The sequence below is a fragment of the Cupressus sempervirens genome, chromosome 2 (genome assembly GCF_028749045.1).
Source record: "Cupressus sempervirens isolate cs-2001-9-10 chromosome 2, ASM2874904v1, whole genome shotgun sequence".
NCBI classification, from domain to species: domain Eukaryota; kingdom Viridiplantae; phylum Streptophyta; class Pinopsida; order Cupressales; family Cupressaceae; genus Cupressus; species Cupressus sempervirens.
The window spans coordinates 681,153,537-681,169,927 of NC_143119.1; the positions used below are offsets into that span (position 1 = coordinate 681,153,537).

Below are 16,391 nucleotides of genomic sequence, written 5' to 3' on the forward strand. Positions count from 1 at the left end.
TATATTAATGAATCATACTTGTGGATAATATTGTTTTAACCTATGGGGTTAGCACCATGGATATTAATGAGACTCGAAGCATGGAGCATTTGAGATGTTAAGATCTCCTTTGTCCACCATGGCTGAGAATCAATGTGCATGGAGCATGTGAGATATTAAGATCTCTATTGTCCAGCATGGGCAAGAATTGATATTGAAGCATGGAACATGGAGATATTAAGATCTCCATTGTCCACCATGGCCAATAATTGATGTGTTTGAATATTGTGATGTTTTCAATATATGCATATGTGAGTAGCCTTGGATAGAGGATGCTCGTCTAAGAAGAATGTTAAGGGTGCACTCCTAGGAAGATAGCAAGGTAGCTACGAGTTAGGAAGCCTAGCTTGGAGACATCTTTGAGATTGGGGTTAACTTAGAGGGTAGAATAATATAGTTAATTTTGTTATTATTGTGATTTTGATCATTATTTTGCAAAAATTACTTGTCCCAAAGTAACCCTAATAGGGGGGAAATTATATGAAGGCCACTAACACCATGGAGTAGCTCAAGCTAGAAGTTTCTAAGTTGCTCAAGAACTTTTTCTAGTGTCTATTAGGAGCCTCTCTTTCTACTTTTTTAGTTGTTTGTGGTTGTGGATTTCTAGTTTTTTTAACTATTTGTGTCCATGTTGTCTTTTTTTTGTCTATCTACCAATATTTCCCATTTTGGTGTTTTATCTAAGAATGACTTTAGTACTAATTCTATTGTAAAACAAGTTTTATAAAGGGTTTCAAAACACCTTCAAAATATAGTCTCACTTAACAAATAAAAATAATTCAATTATTTCTCCAAATAAAATTAAATAATTTTTATTATTATCAAATACTAGTATAGTTACATTAATTTATATAATCAAATCTTACTTCTAAACCATTAAAATTTTAAAGAAATATTAAATATATTTCTTACTAATAGGAAAACTAAGATGCCCATATTATTTATAATCAACACCATTATTTTATGGAAATGATATATAATAAATATTAGTAATCATGTTACAATATTCTATACACACTTACAAATTTAGAAATTGCAATATATCAAATAATTTTTATAGATTGTGTCTGTGTGCATGCACACACATGTGTGCGTGCATGCATAGGCGTGCATGCATCCGTGTGTGTGTGTGTGTGTGTGCGCGTGTGCATGCATCTGTGCATGTGTGCATGTGTGTGTATGCATGCGTCCGTGCATGTGTGTGTGCATGTGTGTGTGCGTGTGTGCGTGACTTCTTTACATTGAAAAGTTAAAATAAGAGACGCTAAACTTTAAGCTTACTCACAATATCTTATATTATATATAATTATCTTCTTGATTTAATATAAATGATATATGCAAGACAATTTTTGGATTTGATTGAGTAAGATTATTTTATAATCAATGTTACATGATCGAGCATTATGATGCAAGAGAGAAGAAAAAGAGATGCAAAATCCTAATGATGGATCATATAGTATGATCCAAAAAAAATCATGTTTAAAAATACTACAAAATTAAATGTAGAAATTATCCTATAATTTCCCATGGGTTGTAGAAACCTAGTAGCTTCATAGATGTATAATACATTTTTTTATTACTATTAAAGTATTTATTTTGAAGAATCACATAACCTTCAATATATTTTTATAGATGAATCTACAAATACAATAGGACATATAGTAATAGAAAATAGTCAATTATTTTGCAGGCAACAATGAGTCTACATAAACAAATTGTACAGATTGTGATGTGGCCAAACTTAATAGACAACAAGATCATTGATCGACATTGAAATTCTTCACAATCCCATATGAGAAATTATTTATGTATTGCAATAAAAAATAGAACGGTCATTCATTTGATAAAGAGAGGTAATACTTAAAAGTTTGAAAGTGTCTAATAATTAGGGAAGAAACCCTTCTACTACACATTAATACTTGCAAATTGATGTAGAGCATCTAGTTTTCCATTTCCCTCTCCTGATCTATACTTAACCAACTCACCAAATTTATAAGTCTTGTAGAGTTGTGGGTGTTTATCATCAATTAGTTCAATTGGTGCCTTTATCTCCATGTCATTGGGAAAAAGATTGAAAATACCTAAACATAAACGAGATTGTTTCCTTTTCACCATCACTTGATGTTTCACACTAGGGATCCTTCCATTACTCCAAGCCTAGTTTATCAAATATCATGAGAAAGTTTATATTAATAAAAAGATAAGTTAATTATGTGAAAAAATAAAGAAAAATAATATCATTTGATCAAATTGTAAGACAAAATGGTATATAAAGAAAACTATTTTTAAAGAAAAAATTTAAATACTATGTCTACTAATAATTAATACCTTGATTTTTATAGTTTTGCATTTGTATATAAAGAAAAAAACAATTAGAAATATAAGAATCACAATCTTAAACAAGAAATAATGAATGGTTTGATAAAACTTCAATTTAAAATATTAAAAATTGAGTATATTTTCCAATACTAAATATTAGAAAAAGAAAAAAAATCTACTAATAAAAATTAATTTAGGAAAAATCAATACAATCCTACTCTAACTAAAAGAGATATTATTTATTTTATAAATTAATAAATTCCTTAATTTAAAATTATTTTAAAAATAAACTCTATATTTTATTTATAAAAAGAAAAACGTTTTAAATCATCAAACTTACACATTAAATGTTCAAGAAAGAACAGAACCCATTACATAAATGAGTACAATGTTGAAACTATCAATGGCCAAACATATGATCTTATAGTAACTCTAGGAATAAAGGGACAAACACACTAGTTCTATAATTAGATTAAATGTTTTAAATTGTTAAACCCCCTAAGATATGATGTTACTCTAGCTAAAAAGTGACAAACATAATTCTTCTACCATCAACTTTTAATGAACTGTAAAGAACAAAATGGTTCAATGTTTGTGAGAGCTATAGAAGTGTTACCTGAAAGCTATCACCTGCCTGAACCACGAACGAGTTAGGGATGGGTTTGACGTCAATCCAATTGCCTTCCTTGTTGCAAATCTGAAACCCACCACAGGCATCCTCATGTAGTATGGTAATGCTATTCCCATCTGTATGAGGTGGGAGGCCTAAAGTCTTTGTGGGAAGCTCTGAAGACAATTCATACAAATTCATGCGAAAGATCCCCTTCTTGTGCTCGAAGTCAGTTAAATAGTACTTGCCCACTCCAAAGCTCTCCAGAATTACTTTATGCACTTTATCTAACAGCTCCATCATTTTGCAGATGTATTCTTCCATAGTCTCACTGTCCCAAAATTATGAAGAGTTTCATAGGCAAAACAAAATTTAAACAAAATCAAATAACTTGAATGAAAGATTAAAAACTTCTGTGGCAAGAATTAGATAATCATTTACAGTGGATTTCGGTCTGTATGATATTGAAGGACATATCACACTATATCAGTGATCATATTGAAAAGATATAAAGAATAAAAAGACAGAAGAAATTAGAAATTGAAAAGAAAAAAAAGCAATCCTATGGAAATTAACGAGGGGGATTTATTGGAGCTTTAATTTCCCACATGCCTGAGATCAGCAGCACTTAAAAATGCAGTTCTACTTCTTTGCACGAAATAAAGTAAGATGTTTTAACTTCTAGTTTTCTACATCAGCAAAATATAGACCTAGAACTAAATTAAGAGTTCGAAGAATAGATTGAAGCTCTTAACTGTAATTGTTCACAAGCATGCAATTACCTCTACTATTTTATGTGGGTTTCAATATGCCAAAGACCTCTACATAAAGAAGTAGATTCTAAAGAGTTTTTGGTCCTTCATCATTAGATAAATTAACGATCAAGAATGTTTGATGAATACTATAATTTATCTGTTTTTTTTGGAACAATTCAGAGTTGTATTCTGATTCTTTCATTTGGTATCAGAGCATATGCTATTGGAATTTCCTCATTTTCGAATAAACTAGATTGTGTTTGTTGGTTAGTTCGTATAATACTATTTCTTTATGGAAAGGAGTCATGTACGTAGAATCTATGAAATTGTTGTTCGGACAGTGAACATATCTTTGATGGAAACCCTCTCTGCCATCAGTAAGTACTTTTGGTGTGATGACAAAAATCTACATGATATCAAAGCACAAATGGGTGTTGGCATAGCCATAGCAAATATATCTGCAACTCAAGGACCAATAAGTACTTTTTGTGGGATGGCAACTGTATGTTATTTCTAATTTCTTGCATTTGATGTCATAACTTTTGATATTGTAATTTGTCAAAGGTTGGCGGTACCACAGACCCAACACTAATCCAAATAAAAAGTTTACTTGATGTACTAGAATTTATAAAAAGATTATTACATTCCTACAATCTAAACCATGAAAAACAAAGATTAAGCAAATTGGGTACCTGAAGTTTTGATTTCCATGAGGTCACATGAGATGGGTGAAGTCATTGACGGCCTGACAATCACGAGTGCTTGAGAGGGCAATACCAAGGCTTTCATAAAAGGGGACATGGGGTATTCCGCCATAATAACCAGCATAAGGAATAGGAGATATGTTTTTCTTCTTTGTCTCCGTGGGAAGCTTGAAAACTTCCCTGCATAGCTGGTCTGCTTTGAGGAGAAGATCTGGTGAGATTCCATGGTTTATAATTCGAAAGCAGCCCAATTCTTCGCAAGCTTCTCTCAAACTTTCTAAACATTGCTTGTCTCCACAACGAGAGAGGTCGAGAATAGAAATATCATCATGCTTTTCTTCTCCCTCGTAAGATCCCATTGCAGGAGCCATGGCGGATAGAGCGATCTATAGTTGAGAGCTTATCTTTAACAAGATATAATTGAATTCCACTACCGAGTGTACATCTTTTGTAACATACAAGGTCCCACACATCCCAATTACCGTTCTCTTCGAAGGAAAAAGATAAGGTTACAAAGTCTTGTTCACACAGGCACGGATTTTTTTTAGTGGTTTAGGGTTGTAAAATGCTTTAAAAAATAGGAAAATCAGATGGTAACAACGACAAGGGACGGTGTTATCAAGGGTGATAATAGAAGTTGGGTTTTGCTGGTTTGATATATATTTTCATACAAAATAGCTTGTGTAAGGCATGATATCATTGATTAAAGTTGATGGAATGTATAATATCTTTGTGAACCTTTTAACTTCACCAGTAGACCAAAGGTCCTTTGACACATATAATAGTTATTATTTGTCACAATTCAATCTTGTTGTTGAGATTCACAATAAATAAAGTAGCTAAATAGCCAACAAAATTTACCTAACAAGACTAATTGTTTCAATTTATTATTTAAATTGACAATCACAATATAATTACTCCTAATTTTTTCTTGTTGGAATTTATTTTAAGGATTGTTTGGTCCATTTCAATCTTGTTATTGGAATATACAATAATCATTATTTCATCATTTCCAATTTTTTTTTTTTGTATTTTATGAATGTTGATGAGACATATAATAGATACTAAATGAGGCAATTCAATCTTGTTCTTGAAACTCATAATAAGGGAAATGGCTAAATAGTTAAAAAAAAAAAAACTAACAAGTCCATTAAGGTTGATGGGACATAATAGTAGTTACCAATTGATGCAATTCAATGTTGTTGTTAAGTCTTGTAATTATTTAAATGGCCAAATAGCCAACAAAACTTACCTGACCAAACTAATTGTTTTAATTTATTATTTTAATTGAAAATCACAATACATTTGTTTCTATATTTTATTTGATTAATAAATGATGCAAAGTTGTCTAATTTGGATGATCCAATTGGATGCATACGTGAGACCCATAATAGCTACTATTCCATCCACTTCAATCTTATCATTGGGATTTGCAATAACTACTAGTTTTGTTGCTTCAATCTTGTTGTTGGGACTTAACAATGCCTATTAATTAATTCATTTGAATATTTTAAGTTCAAAGTTGAATTACTATTGACCTAATCATTTTTATGTAAGAAGAGTTACATTTATGACATATAGGCGAGAGTATTTAGTAATCAAATATCCTAATATTGTATCTATCAGAATCTTACAAAGAAATTTCAAACCATTATTTATTTATTTTTGCATTAGCTTAGTTTGACTAGTTGCTTTATTATAACTACTTCACAAAATCACAACATCATCAAATATGATTCTACAAATCCTTGACTTCCTTCCAACATTCATCCTCCATCATTTCATCCATAAAATCTCCATACCATGGCTAACGAGAGCACATTGGATGATAAATCTACATTTTATAAGTTAAAAAAACCATAAACACCATAGGATCAACATGTCCCAACTGAAATACATGTTCAATTAAGGAGAAATATGATCCAAAATAAAGAAAAATTTGAAAAGTCTACAAAAGCCCAAAATGAAACAAAATTAAAAATTGTGTTGATTCCTAAGATGTTCATTGAAGAATTGCATTTCAAAGAAAATCCTAAATTGACATCCAACCATGGTAATTCAAAAGACTCTTGCATCCATTATTTATCCAATTCTCCATCTTCCCAATCCATTTTTCCTCTTATATTTCACAATCCAAAAAAATTCCTCCTATCTCCTTGAATATCTCCTATCCCACTATTCCACCACCCTTCAAGGGGTGTGCCAGTGATGATCATTTCAACTCCCTTGCCTATTCATCCACCCATCCTGTTGCATTTATCTATCCCTTTAATCCAATCCTTTGCATAAATTGTTGTCCACAACTGATCCATTACATCCCCTTTTCCATCATATTATGAACACCAATGAGTGCATATACTACATCTAAAAGGATACCATGAATGAAAATATATTCTCAATTTCTCCTTCCATCTCCCCTTTATCATTCCCTCCATAAGTTTTTTTTTTAAAAGTGTTAAAATAAATGAATAATAATTATAGGAACTTGTCCAATGGTGAAAACTTGGTGAAAAGGCACTTTAGGAAATTACCATGATGAAAACCTACTAAAGAGGCATCATGTGCAATCCTTTCATGTATTGCTTGTCATAGTTGGGGACATCTACTTATACCTAGTCATTTACTGCCTACCATACCTATCATATCATGTCCACTCTCCTATCCTCTTCCCCTTGCACTTTTAACTCAAGATCAAGGTCTCTCCATACTATATTACATTATAAACCTTCCATATCCCTTATTTATCATGAAATATCCCATACAATCCCCACATAGGCACTCAATAATCTCCAAAAAATTCCATGCTATGTCTCATAAACATTTATGCCAACACTTAACCCATAGGAATTAATTGAATTGATCAATTAATTATAAGTGTTGTGAATAGGAAGATATCAAAGTTCCCAAGAGGGCCAACTTTTTTAATGCCAAACTAAAGGGTCATGTAAAAATTTGGTCACACAAGATTTAGTTGGAGAAAAATAGAAGAGACAAGAAGAGAATCAAAAAATGAGATATGGTCATGGAAAAATTGAGGCTCGATAATTCATTATTTTTAATTATGAGCTTGATCTATTGTTCAAAAATATAACCATTAAATAACATAATAATATCTATTCTGGAGAATGTATAAGAGTTTTGATGAGTCCTGATTAGAACATGCCCTATCGAAGTTGGGAAGGATAAATTTTCCTACTACTTAATATATTAATACCAATCATTTAGGAGGATTTAAGTCTAGTTTGAATGAATATTATTAAATAAACATACCAATTTTCCTTGAGGGTGTAAGAAAAATAAAACACATGAAGTTCAAAATCAAGCAAGGTGGAAGAGGTCAAGGTAGAAGATCTAGTAGACAATCTTATGGAAGCAAAAATAATAATAAGAAAAATAATGATGAGCCCATTAGTTGTTAGAGTCAAAGGAGAAATAATCTAAAGTTTTCTTATTATCAAAATAATAGGGATGAGAGAGGAAGAGGAGGTTCTTGTGGGACATATTTTTATTGTGGAGAAGATGGTCATATAGCTTATGAGTGTCATCAACATCAAGGGGTAACTAATACAAGGCCATAAGGAAATGCACGAGTTGCACATGTAGATAAAGAATGACAAGAATGAACTTGAGAAAATGAAGAATTTTTTCCACTCAAGAAGTAAGCATAATGGTAATGTATATAATGTCATAAATTTGATATTGGTCATATAGATAATATTATTTCTAAGAAAATTGTCAATATGTTAAATTTAGAGATAAAGAAGCATTTAAGTCCCTATTAAATTTCTTGATTGCAAAAGTATCATAAGGCCTTTGTTGATGAATAATGTCTTCAAAAGTTCAAAATTAGGAACTTCCATGATGAGGTAAGTTATGTGATATTATGCCTATGGATGTTTTCCATTTGTTGTTGCAGATGTCCTAAGAGTTTGATCATGGTCTAGTACATGGTGGATATGAAAATATTTATTCTTTGTCAAAGGATGGAATGTGACATAATATGATCCATTGAAGGAAATAGAAGAAACAATGTGCATTAATTATAGAAATGTGTAAGTGATAGAAGGAAGTTACTAGAAGTTATGAGGCATGAATATATATTATTTTATCTATTTCCAAAAGATGGTGAAAAGGAATATATGTGTGTGTGTGTGTGTGTGTTTGTCCGTGCATGCGCATAAGCTATAGAGCTTTAGGATATTGTATCTGATAATTTGTCTGGTCTATTTCCACCCATGAGGAGGATCGTTCCTTTAATGGACTTGATTCTAAGAGCTAGTATGTCACATAAGGGAATACAAAAGCGACATCAATAGAAAGTGAATAATTGAACATATAACTGTAGGAGTTGTTGTAGAATAGTTTTTTTTTGAGAGAGTCTAGGTCCATGTGTTGTGGAAGAAGTTTTAGTTCCCAAGAAAATAGTGAATGGAGCATGAGTACAAATTCTCAAGCTATCATTAATATCACTATGAACTAAATATTTATCTTTCCATAGATGGATGATATTATGGGGTGTTTGAGTGGATATGTGTATTTCAAAAAGATACATTGAAATAATGGATATCACCGAATTTAAATTCGAGGATGGGATGAATGGAATATAGGCTTCAAGACAATGGAGTGATTATATGAGTGGTTAGTCATTTCTTTTTGGCTAAGCAATGAATCAAGCACATCCATGTAGCTCATAAACAAGGTATTGAAAGAATTTTTGGATAAGTTTTTCATTTTTTTACTTGGATGATATTTAGATCTTTGATAAGAGATTGGAAGATAATATAGGGCATATTTGTAAGGTCTTTGAGATGTTTAGGGAAGATAATTGTTGATTAATCTAAATAAGTGTAGTTTTCTCAAGGAGGTAGTGTATTTTACATTTCTAGTTTCAAAAGAAGCTCTTAAAATAGACTAGGATAAGGTGAAGGATATCCTTGTATGACTTATTCTAAGAAGTGTTAGTGATGTAAGATATTTTTATGGGTTTTCCATGTTTTATAGAAATTTAATCGTTGTTTTTAGTAGAGTCTCTGGACCCTTGACTAAAATAATACTTGAGATTATAGGAAAAATTATAAATGTTATAGGAGTGAAAAAGAGTTTAATATTATTAAAATAGCAAGTTATAGAAACACCTATTTTAGTGTTGAAGAAAGAGATTGTTGAGAATAGATTAATACAAGTATGATTAATATGTTTCAATCACTATTTTGTTACTAATGTCAAACCTGCTTTTTGCTAGTAAGACAATTGCTTATATGATTTAAGTACTATCACTTATTTGATTGATCAAGAGGATTTGATCAAAAGATGTAAGAATAGCACCTAGAGGAATGGTTGAGTTAAGATATGTAAAGGAGTACAAGAATTAGTTAAGATAGTGATAACATGATGTATTGATAATCTACTTAAGGTTACAAAGGCAAGTTACACTAAGAAAGTATAGAAGAACAAGTTAAACAAAGTTTTTCTACCAAGCTTGACCAAGTGGATAGTAGGTGTCAAACAAAGTTAGTGCAAGCTGAGCAAAAAATCAATTAGAGCCAAGTAAAAGTCTATTCTATTATAAGCTGAGTGAAACAATGGATGTTGAGTAAAGTTTAGTTAATGTCGAGTGCTTGTATTATTTGAAAGATTATGAATTCGATGGATCTTAGCTAACAAGTTTATTCTCTTGGATTGTGTGAACCAGATGGAAGATAATATTGATGAGCTAGTGGCACAAAATTAAACATAAACTATTTTGAGGTGAATTCAAAGAGGATTGAAGAAGAAGTTTCTAGAAGAGACATGAAATATGGGGTAGATTCATTGTATACTACCTAATATATCCTAACCCTAAATTAGATGATGGAGAATGAGTGATAAAAGATCTTAATTTCCTATTTATAGGAATGACTGGTCAGAAGCAAGGGTCGTCATGTGCAAGAACCTAAGGAAGACAAGGAGTCAAAGGTTTTGCTTCATCAAGTGACCTAAAAGAAGAGTATGCATTGGCATTTTTATCAAGAAGGTTTAAGGGTATGAATTCTTGAAGGGTGAACAATCTATCAAAGATAGAGTGTGTGAAGGCCAAGCAGAATGGAGGACTGAAATAGAGATTTGTAATCTACAAATGGAGTTGTAAGTTATTATTAGATCAAGCCTTACTACTACTCTTTAATAATTGTATTAGTCTAGGGTAAATTATTTAGATTAAGGTTGACCTAATAGTCATTTGTAAATCCTTTAATTGGGTGACATTCCGAGTGAATGGTCTAAAGTCCTCTAACAAGGCTCATTCCTAGCAAGGTGATTGAAATCCTTTAACAGGGTCACATTTAATAGTGTGTATTATAACCTTTAACAGGGTTGGCTTTTCATAGGGCATCACTTCAGAAGAGTGAAAAATGGTAGCCTATTACTGGTGGTTTTTCCTAAATTGGGTTTCCACATAAATCATTGTGTCAAATGTGTTGTTGAATCTATTGTGTTTCATGTTTGCATTTCTAAAAATTGATTTGACAGTAACCTACAACTTTTAAGTGATTGCATGATCTTATGGATGCATGTCTGATGATAAATGTTTTATGGGTTTAGTAAGCTGTGAAAAGTTTTATTTATACATTTGGACCTTGGATAACTAATTCACCCCCCCTCTCAGCTAATCTAAAGTATTCCAATAATTGGTATTATAGACATGTTCTTAAGAGGACTAGTTTGAATATACTAGAAGCACAGAGATCAAGATGTCAAAAAGAGAAGTATCCAAGCTTAATAGAAATAAATTTCTTGCATGGAAAAGTTTGGTGAAGCTGCACCTTGGAGGACTTGGAGATCATGCACAATCTACCATTACTACTAAGCATTTTCATTATGCTCGAGCCCTAACTATCGAGTAAATGAAAAAGAAAAAAGAACAAAACTAGGCAATGTTGGAGATTGCCTCTACTCTAAGCTATGCTAAATTTGATGATATCAAAGGTCTGGATAGTGCAAAGAAAATGTGGGATGACTTAACCACCATCTACGAAGGAGAAACTAATGTTCTAAGAACCAAAGCTGAAAGTCTCAGAGGTAAGTTTGATGATATGAGAATGGAAGAAGGTGAAAATATTGCTTAGTATGTCACAAGGATAAAAGAAGTTGTTAATGCAATAAGAGGAGCTACTAGCACAATAGATGATGATACTATGCTAAGAAAACTTTTACGAACACTGCTACCCATATATGCTATTAGAGTTTCTGTAATTCAAGAAATGAGATGTATACTAGGGAAAATCTATCACTTGAAGGTCTGGTAGGTAGGCTCACTACTTTTGAGCTATCTAAATTTGATAATTACAAACTTAAAAATATTGAATCTACTTTCAAAGCTAAGGTGTCACTGAAGGAACTTGATGAGAAGAATAAGAAGAAAAAAAAAGATAAAGTATGTGTCTAGTAATAGTGGTACAGATAAGGAGGATGTAGAACAACTTGAAGCACTACTGGCAAGAAGATTCCATAGAGGTAACAACAAGTTCAAAGGTAAATTACCTATCATTTATTTCAATTACAATGAGGTTAGTCATATTGCTACTAGATGTCCAAATAAGAAGAACTACAAAGGTGGTGACAAGTACAAAAGTAGAAGAGATGAAGATAGCAAGGAGTACAAAGACAAAGGCAAGAAGTCTTGCTACATTGCTGAAGAGGAAAAAAAAGATGAATCTGATGAACATGATGATGAAGTGGTGTATGTTGCAATGAAGGATGAATCTAATGAAGATGGGGCAAGTGCACTTGTGACTTGTGTGAACAAGAATGACAGATAGATCATTGATATTGGGTGTTCACATCACATAATTGGAGACAAAAGTAAGTTCATTACCTTGAATTGTTATGATGGAAATAGTGTAAGATTTGGTAATGATGCATCATGTTTGATTAAAAGGAAAAAGTTCCCTCAAACTCACAAATAAGATTTTATGTGACAATGCTTATTATGTTGAAGGAGTTAACAATAATTTGTTAAGTGTCTTACAACTAAATAATTTAAGATATAAGGTTGAGTTTGAGAACAAGATTGCTAAAATATATGACACAAATGGAAAACTGACTGGAAAGGGTGATCAAACTAGGAGTAATTTATTCTACCCTGACATAGAGGATGCTACTTGTCTAGTTGTAAAATTTGATGATGTATGCCCATGGCACAAAAGATTATGTCATCTTAATTTTGATAACTTGGTCAGTATCAGTAACATGAGAAAAGTTAGAGGTTTTCCTAAGTTGAAGAAGCCTATAATATAATGTACAAACAATGTCAATCAAGCAAAATGAAAAATTCAAGTTTTAAGAGTAAAGCTCATACCTCTAATGAAAGACTAGAGTTTGTTCATACTGACTTGTGTGGACCAATTGATGTGCAAAGCTACAAAGGAGATAAGTACATTATGTTGTTTGTCGATGATTATTCTAGAATAATGACAACTATGTTTCTAAAATAGAAATCTGATGCTTTCCAAATGTTTAAGTATTACTTAGGAAGAGTTGAGAATGAAACAATAAAGGTCTAAAATGTTTGAGATCTGATAGAGAAGGAGAATTTACATCACATGAGTTTGAGATGTTTTGTAATGACAAAGGAATCAAAAGACAAACATCTACCCCTAGAACCCCTCCACAAAATGGAATTACTGAAAGGAGGAACAAAACTATAATGGATTGTGCTAGAAAACTCATGATGGAGAAAAATGTTGTTTTGACATAGTGGAGAGAAGCTATAAGTACAACTATCTATACCTTGAACTGTGCACAAATCAATAAAGGTACTCATTCACCACCTTTGAACTATTGTATGGATACTCACCCAATGCAAAATATTTTAAGGTATTTGGAAGCAAATGCTATATTCTCAAAGACTTCAGAAATGGTAAAATAGATGCAAAAAGTGAAGAAGGTATATTTGTATTACATTCCACAAGAAGTAAAAGCTTATAAGTGTTTAAATACTAACACTAACAAAGTTGTGGAAAGTGCAATGTAAATTTTGATGAATATACAAAATTATATGAGGCTGAACCTATGAAAGAACTAGAATAATACAAATTATTTGTATACTTTTATGAAGGTATGCCTACTGAAGAAGATGTTACAAATCAAGCTAAAAACCAAAAACAAGTTTCAATGACTTTTGAGTCACATACTATGAATGTCAAGTTGCATGCAGGAACCAAGTTACATTTAGGAACCAAGTTACATTCAAATGCTGAGTTATAGAATGAATTTGAAGCAGATTTTACTTCTGAGATTAGTAGAGATGTTGAGCTTCCTAATAGAGATATACACAATGACTCTAAAGTTGAAAGACCAAATGAAAAAACTAGAGCTGAACCAAGATTGTCCAAATATATCAAGAGACATCATCTTGATGCACAAATTATTGGAGATGAAAATGTTAGACCAATGGAAAGAAATAGGTTGAGAAATGATATAAGTTTACTGAGCATGAAAGAGTCTAAATTAGTGAGAGACGCCTTAGAAGATGTGGACTGGAGTAAAGCCATGGAAGAAGAGATTGAACAAATTGAGAAAAATAAAACATGGACTCTAGTTCCTAGTCCAGAAGACAAAAATGTGATTGGCACCAAGTGGGTATTCAGAAACAAGCTAGATGAAAATGGTGAAGTCACAAAGAACAAGGAAAGATTAGTTTGCAAAGGATATGCACAAGAAGAAGGGATTGACTATGGAGAGACATTTGCTCCTATTTCTATATTGGAAGGAGTAAGAACTTTGCTTGCTTATTTTGCATACAAATATTTAAAAGTTTATCAAATGAATATTAAATCTACATTTATGAATGACATATTAGAGGAAGAAGTTTACATAGAAAAACCAGAAGATTTTTTTGATGTTAACAATAAGGACATGGTATGTAGATTACAAAAAGCTCTATATGGTTTGAAACAAGCACCAAGAGCACGGTATGTGATTTCATAATTATCTTGTGAAGACTAGATTTGAAAGGACTCATGATAACAACAATCTGTACATGAAGATAGAAAAAAGCAAAGGTATTTGGATATCTAAATTTTTTGTTAATGATATCATATTTGTAGGTCAAGATTCTTTATGTAAGGCTTTTGCAAATAAAATAAAGTAAGAATTTGAGATGAATATGTTTCGAGAGATCAAGTTTTTTGTGGTTTTGCAAGTATACCAGGTGAAATATGGTATATACATCATTTAATTAAAATATGTCAAAGAAATATTGAAAACTTTTGGATTGGAGTATTTCAAACTAGTAAGTACACCTATGGTGATAGGACACAAATTATCAAAGAATGATGATTTAGCTAAGGTGAATAAAACATTGTATAATTGTATGATTGGCAAATTACAATATGTAGTATATAAAAAACATGACATTCCATTATCTATAGGGATAGTTGCAAGATTCTCTGCTAATCTCAGCAAGAATCATTTGATGGTTGTAAAATGAATAATGAGATATTGGAGAGGAACAAAGGAGTATGGTCTATATTATAAGAAAAATGAGAAATTTGAATTAAGAGCCTATATTGATGTTGATTGGGCTAGAAACATTGATGATAGAAAGAGCACTAGTTAAGGAGCATTTTTCCTAGGCAAGAGGCTGGTCTCATGGACTAGCAAGAAAGAAAATTGCACAACACAATCTACTATTGAAGCTGAATATGTTGCTATTGCTGTAAATTATACAAATATTGGATGGATCAAATAGTTACTCAAAGGTATGAAGGAAGAAATTATAGAACCAGTGACACTTTATTGTGATAATACAAGTGCTATAAATATATCAAATAATCCTTTGATTCACACAAAGACTAAGCACATTCCAATCATGTATCATTACTTGAGAGAATTAGTTCAAGATAAAGAGGCGAAGATGGGATATGTTAACACAGAAAAAGAAAATTGTTGATATCTTCACAAAATAATTACCAAAGGATTCTCATAAGTGTCTAAGAGGTAAACTAGGGATGACACCCCTATCAAAGACTATCTAAGTAACAAAAGGAGTGCCCTGCATCAAACAAGCTGATGTTCATATGTTACACATTGATGCAAAGGATCCTACTTTAGGAGCTACCTAAAGTAATCAAAGAACTAAAACTATGAATCAGTCACAAGCAAGGTGACAAAGGAAGAAATTGAAAAAATTGAAGAAGCTTATATTTGCATGTTAAGATGACAAGTCTTTAGAATTGTTGTCAAAGAGGGGGATAGTTACTCATCAAGGGAAATACAAGAAAGAGGGAGATAGTTATTGATTAGGAGACATATAAGAGATTGGAGATTTAACAAAGAGGGAGAAATCCTAACATCTACCTAGTAAGAGGGAGATATAAGAACAAATTTAGAGGGGGTTATAAGTATGATAGAAAGGAGCTTTGTAACCTATTCAGAAGATGGAAGTTGTTGATAGAGGGAGAGATTTCAATATAAGGCATTATTTTCTATTTTGGTATTTTGTTGGCCTTACTATTTTAACCTAGTTAGTTTGGTTGATTAGTTTGGTTTTCCATCAATGCCAAAGAGGGAGATTGTTGAAGAAAGATATTGTTGATAATAGATTGATACAAGTATGATCAATATGTTTCAATCATTGTTTTGTCACTGGTGTGAAACTTACTATTTGTTGGTAAGACAACTGCTTATATGATATAAGTACTATCACTTATTTGATTGATGAAGATGATTTGATCAAAAGATGTGCCAATAGCTCCTGGAGGAAAGGTTGGTTTATGATATCTAAAGGAGTACAAGAGTTAGTTAAGACCATAATAACATGATGTATTGATAATCTAGTTAAGGTTACAAAGGCTGGTTACACTAAGCAAGTATAGAAGTGTTGGACACAATTAAGTAATTGTGTATTGTCTTTGATGTTACACAAATGTCATATCAGTTATCAGACAGAGTCTACCGAGTTCTATCAACCAGGAAAACAGTTTA

The 16,391-nt window shown here is 31.7% G+C and overlaps 1 pseudogene across 1 annotated transcript; it reads right to left on the minus strand.

Annotated features, from left to right (window-relative positions):
• Nucleotides 1-1,832: 1,832 nt before the first annotated feature.
• Nucleotides 1,833-4,856, minus strand: LOC149575190 (taxane 9-alpha-oxidase-like; annotated as a pseudogene). Its single transcript, XR_016360141.1, has 3 exons — nucleotides 4,416-4,856; nucleotides 2,975-3,299; nucleotides 1,833-2,196 (listed from the first exon to the last, which is right to left on the minus strand). The product of XR_016360141.1 is annotated as a taxane 9-alpha-oxidase-like (transcript).
• Between the last annotated feature and the right edge of the window lie 11,535 nt (nucleotides 4,857-16,391).